The following is a 5,910-nucleotide window of genomic DNA, read 5'->3' as shown; positions in this document are numbered from 1 at the left end:
ACCCAAGAAACAAAGCAAATATGGCCCTTATGTTTGTATTTTGCACCTGTAGCTCAGTCCTAAATAAGGGGTCAATGAGAAGCTGAAGGTGTATTTTTTTTTTCTCTCTCCGTGCCTCTTGGCACATTAAAGATCATACTGTCTCTACCTTCTGTACCAAGGGGACAGGCTAGCGTCTGGTTTTAGACTGAAAGGATGCACAATAAAAAGAGACATTCTGCATAACCATAGTTTATAGTGAAAGCATTATTTCATATTATTTCAAGAACTGAGCCTCAATACTAGATTTTGTTTGCAACAGACTAGCAACAAACACATGATTTTTTTCCCATTAAAATCTAAGAGATGTTTGTTTCCACCACAAACTATGTTCCACTTTCTCTCAGACGCAGTTGTTTACAGAGTGTGGTTGATACATGCCTGTTCCAGTCACTTAAACGGGCCTCTCCAATAGGCTTCTTCTAGATGGAAGATGCCTCACCGGTCCACACCGGACTTGTTACCGTAAAGAACAAGGGGCGGGTCAAGAACTACCTTAGTTCCCGCTTCTTTTGATGTCCCATGGGCATTATGGAACAATCTGTAAAAATTTAGGATAAAACAGAATAGGGTTCATGACCAACTTACGAGCACGCCTCTTAGGAAACTCACTTCCGAGGTGATTTTGGTATTATGGTTCAAAAGAAAGTACAAAGGAGGATGCTGTTCCAAATAGGATGTGTTTGGAGATGCAGGAAAAGGATGTGACAGAATCAAGACATAGGTGTGGGTTTTGTGGAAGTAAAATAGTTAGCAAGAAAAATCCCCATAAGAGGTTGAAAGGAACGAGTGTGACTTTAATCAAAGGGACACAGTCCCACTTTTATTCACTTATTTCTAATTTTCCCTCTTCGTTGTTCATCTGAGTTCACAAGGATATTTCTCTTAAAAAAAATTTTTTTTGGAATGTTTATTCATTTTTGAGAGGCAGAATGTGAGCAGGGGAGGAACAGAGAGAGAGAGAGAGAGACAGAGAGACAGAGAGAGAGAGAAAGAGAGAGAGAGAGGCAGATTCTGAAGCAGGCTCTAGGCTCTGAGCTGTCAGCACAGAGCCCGACGCGGGGCTCGAACTCACAAACCATTGAGATCGTGACCTGAGCCGAAGTCAGATGCTTAACTGACTGAGCCCCCCAGGCGTCCCCGCGAGGATATTGTTAGTAAAGTGCTTCAGCACCCCACAGCCTAGAGCTGTGGGACAGGACGCACGTACACACACACACACACACACACACACACACACACACACACACGCATGCATGGTCTACTTCTCTAGTAAGAAAGGAAATAATAGCAAAATATGGATGAAATCAAACTGCTATCCCCCCTGATGGTGAATTCAAGATAATGGCTACAGCATCCAACTGTATGGACATGTAGCGAAGATCCTGCCATCTCTAATGAGTAAAACTAGCATGGGCTCAAACCATGCACTGTTAAGGGAACCACTGTGATATTTGCTTATGATAATTATATTGTGGGCTCATATAATGAAAGTCAGATTTCTGATGTTTATTCATAGGAATATTGCATTATGTCTCTCCAACATTTCTCTCAATGTTACAGGGCAATTAAGCACATTATGGTAGATGAGAGAATGGAACATGAGGAACTTTATGGCTTGTTGGTGGAAACACCGTGAGGAGAATCCATACATTCTGGGAATCTTGGTTCCAAAGTGCGCACTATTCCTTCCTACTTTATTTTCCCCAGAAATCCAGTGTTCAAGGCTCCCAGGAGGACAGAGGTAAATGTAGGATTTAATTTTCGTGGCTTACGATTGAAGGTCATCATTCCTCTAATTTTGTGCCCTGAACACCAACAAAGATAGCGTCATTTTAAAGTTCCAGATCATTTCTTACATAACTGTCAGCTGCTAGTTTTTTGTTGTTGTTGTTGATAAAGGGAACAATTAAGTGTTTTTCTAGCACACACGGATCACCCAACATTCAGATACTTTTGCATACTTTGTGCAGACAGGAGGTCAGTTGTTATTTTCCCTAGTTACCCCCGATAATTAATTTAAAATACAAAACGTCAGGGGCGCCTGGGTGGCTTAGTCGGTTGAGTGTCCGACCTCGGCTCAGGTCATGATCTCATGGTTCCTGGGTTCGAGCCCCATGTGGGGCTCTTTGCCGATAGCTCAGAGCCTGGATCCTGCTTCGGATTCTGTGTCTCCCTGTCTCTCTGGCCTTCCCCTGCTTGCACTCTGTTTCTCTCTCTCTCATAAATAAACATTAAAAAAAATTTAAATATGAAACGTCAGCTCTCCACATTGTAGAATATCTACATAACCAAGACGCACATCTTAAACTGTTAGTTTGTGCCTTATTCCTGTTAGTGCGTAGGATCCATTTATATGTGATTAAAAGGGGATTTGGAAGAAAGGTGAAAAGTTTTGCTGTGATGAGCCGCATTTAGGTCCATAATAAAAATGAGGCTAACAGGTGTGAACGGCGACCAGGTGTCCTGTTAACTTCTTTCTTTCTTTTTGTTTGTTAGGACTTTGCCTGCTCCCGGGATCTGGCATCCGTTACCTGGATGCTTGTCTCAGTGGTGTTGAGGGCAGAGGAGGGAACTCCCGAGACAACCACTGACCACTGTTGTCTTTGACCCTGCGCACATCTGGGAAGCGGGGCTCCCCGGAACCCCCATGGGGACAGCTCAATGCGCCGGGGCTCATGGCATTGTGATGGTGGGTGGCTCCTATTTGACAAAGCATGAGCTGAGGCCACACGGTTCAGGTGGCCAACACACCTGCCAATGAAGTCGCCTCTTCTCTGTGCTTTCTCCTCATTCAAATGCTGCTTCTTTCAAAAGCAAGCTTTATAACAACACGTAGGGTCAACATTTACAGCGGGTCGCATCTCCCTCTCCTTAGGTTATAAATTACTTACAGTGGGTCCTGGTGTAACTCTGTCCCCTTTATGTTGTCTTACCTTAACAGGCCAAGTTTCCTGTTCTATATCCATCCATTCATGTGAGAGGCCGGCATAGCAGGTGTTTAAAAATAGTACTTCAGTAAAATGAGATCCCAATGATTAACGACACAAAAGGAACCTAAAATTGTAAGTAAGACAATAGGTGATGCTGATAAATTATTATTTTTTTAAATAAAGGAACACTCTACAAAATCATATAGGCATCTGAATGTGTGTGTGCAGGTGTGTGTGTGTGTGTGTGTGTGCGTATGTGGGCGTGTGTCTACATGGAAAGAGCTCTAAAATTTAAAGCTATCACTTTTCTCAAGACAGAAATGACAGACTTTTTTTTTTATCTTCCAAAATTCCTGCAGGAGACATAGATTTCCGAACCAACTGGCTACATTACAGAATAGTTGATAAGCACAGCAAAGCACAACAGATCTTACCACTGACGCTGTGTAATGCTTCCCATATTTGCAATTGGGCATCAGGTGATTTCCCAGTTTTTCAAGAGACATCTCCACTGCTGTACGTTGGGGTACCAGAAATGTATCTCCCCATTTCCTCCCTACATCAACGGACGCACTCAATACCAAGGTCCTGCATTCGGGACCTGAGACGAGGGACTTGGATGAATTTGCTTTTCAAAGCTTCTCCCAGCTGAACCCGCTGGCAATTTTTCTCAATACCCAGAAGCCCCCAAGTCATTTCTATTAGGAGCCTCTGACCTCAGACACTAGAATGAAGACTTTAATGCATCCCACCTGTTCATTCTGGCCAGCTGCTTCTCCGCCCTGGCCAAACGTGGAAGAGGACGCACCCTCCCCATTTTCTCTCAAGCCCTTGTCTGGAGGAAAACACAATTATTTGTAGGTTTTCTAAATATGCGGGTAGTCGCTTTGTGAAAAGGTAGAGTCCTAAAAGACCTCTCTGTCTATAGATATCTATCTCTCTATATATCCATTTATTAAAATATAATCATGAGCATCTGCAGAGAAAGTATTGCTTTTGCTTCCTTAGCAGAGACTAGATTTACAAGTTTTTTTTTTTTTCTAATCAGGTGGTCCAGAAGACGTAAGATGATGAGATGAGAACATTTTGAGGCAGTTCTGAGAAGGAAATGAAGAGCCCTGCCATCTGACTGCTTTGAAGTAGTCTGATGGTTCATGGCTCGGTCATGTTGGGCTCCGCTAAAAGTGACCCAACGTCTACTTTTATTCCAGTTTCTTTGCTGATGACAAGTCTGGACCTGTTCCGCTCCTCTTGCTTCCTGCCGAAACATTGTACACCACAAATTATCCTGAGGGTAACTAATCCAGAACAAATTCTTGTTCCCGAAGCCCTCTTAACGCCGCCCTGTGTAAGCCCAAACGCTCCTCTCTGCCGTGTGAACGGCTCACCCAGATGGCTCACTGTTCTTGCGTGTGCCCTGCCTTTGCTGCAAGTGACCAAATTCGAGCTGGATGCCAGAAGTGCCCCTGGTCATCTCTGACCACTGGGCTGTATCAGTTCTGGAACACAGGGCTGTAAAACGGCTCTACCCCTCTCCCTGTCCCCACCACCTTGGAGAAGGATGGTAATTCATTTCTCACATTGCTTTAGCTTTCCACGGAACAGCTTTCACGGCGCCCAGGGCCCCCTGATCGTGACCGTCATGGCTACTTCTGAACCCTCTCAATAGTTGGGGACAGTTGGGAACCAGCAGCCTCTCCAGCACTTGAGAAGTTGTTGGAAATGTGGGGACTCCAGCCCACACATCCCCAGCTGAATGCTCACCACTCGTAGCAGATGAGGTTAAGGTTAAGGTTAAGATATCTATATATAGATATATATATATAGAGAGAGATGTCTTTTAGGACTCTATCTTTTCACACAGCGACTACCCGCATATTTAGAAAACCTCCAAATAATTGTGTTTTCCTCCAGAAAACCTACACTCCCACTGGCACTGGGTACCGTCTCCAAAGCCTGCTGCTATTCTGTCCTTTCACTTCACACACCATCCTCGGCACACGGCCTGTGAGGAGGGAGATGGTCGGTAAACATTTGCTGAGTGAATACATGAGTGAATGAGTGCATGAATGAATGCATACACTCTTACCATTTTTCCAGTTAGAATGCGCAAGAATGTATATATACGTGGTGGAAAAAAATAGTGACTCTCCCTCTAGCTAAAATTTACTAAAGTTTCGGTTTTAAACATTTTTTTCAATTTTGAATTCATGAACATGGCATTTCCATGAAATACATATTACATATACATATATGTATGAGAATATTATACATTCACATATATATACATGTAATATACACCTATATGCAATATATAAAATATGTATATAAATACATAAAAATGTATTGCAGATTATATAATACATGGTATATATTTTATGTTTTATGTATTTATATAAATACATGCTATATATTTTGTTATGTATTTATATAAATACATGGTATATATTTTATTTTTTACTTATATATTAAATATAAATATAACATATGTTGTATATAATATATAAATGAATGTGTCATACTGTGAATATTAATAACATTTATGTTTTCCTTTATATAATTATAAGATAAATACTATAATTATATTACAAATAAAATATATGATGTAAATTCTGTATATACAATATTTCTATAATATATCAACTTAATATGCAATATATTATAAAATATATTTTTATATTATACAGTATGCATATATCATATATGCTATATTATATATTATGTATAGTTTATATCATATAAGCTTATAATATGTAGTTATAATAAAATATAATAGGAAGTATACTACTAAATTATTATTATTATGTAGCATATTACATATATATTTATCTCCCGTTTGCCTCATACTAGCACATGACCCCAATCAATATGTAAAAACCTTCAGTGCTCAACTGCAGCAAACAGTCACAGGATTTGTTGGGTTTCTTTCTCTGACCAT

The sequence above is a fragment of the Panthera onca genome, chromosome Y, assembly GCF_046562875.1.
Source record: "Panthera onca isolate mPanOnc1 chromosome Y, mPanOnc1 haplotype 2, whole genome shotgun sequence".
NCBI classification, from domain to species: domain Eukaryota; kingdom Metazoa; phylum Chordata; class Mammalia; order Carnivora; family Felidae; genus Panthera; species Panthera onca.
Note: the sequence above shows the minus strand (reverse complement) of the source record.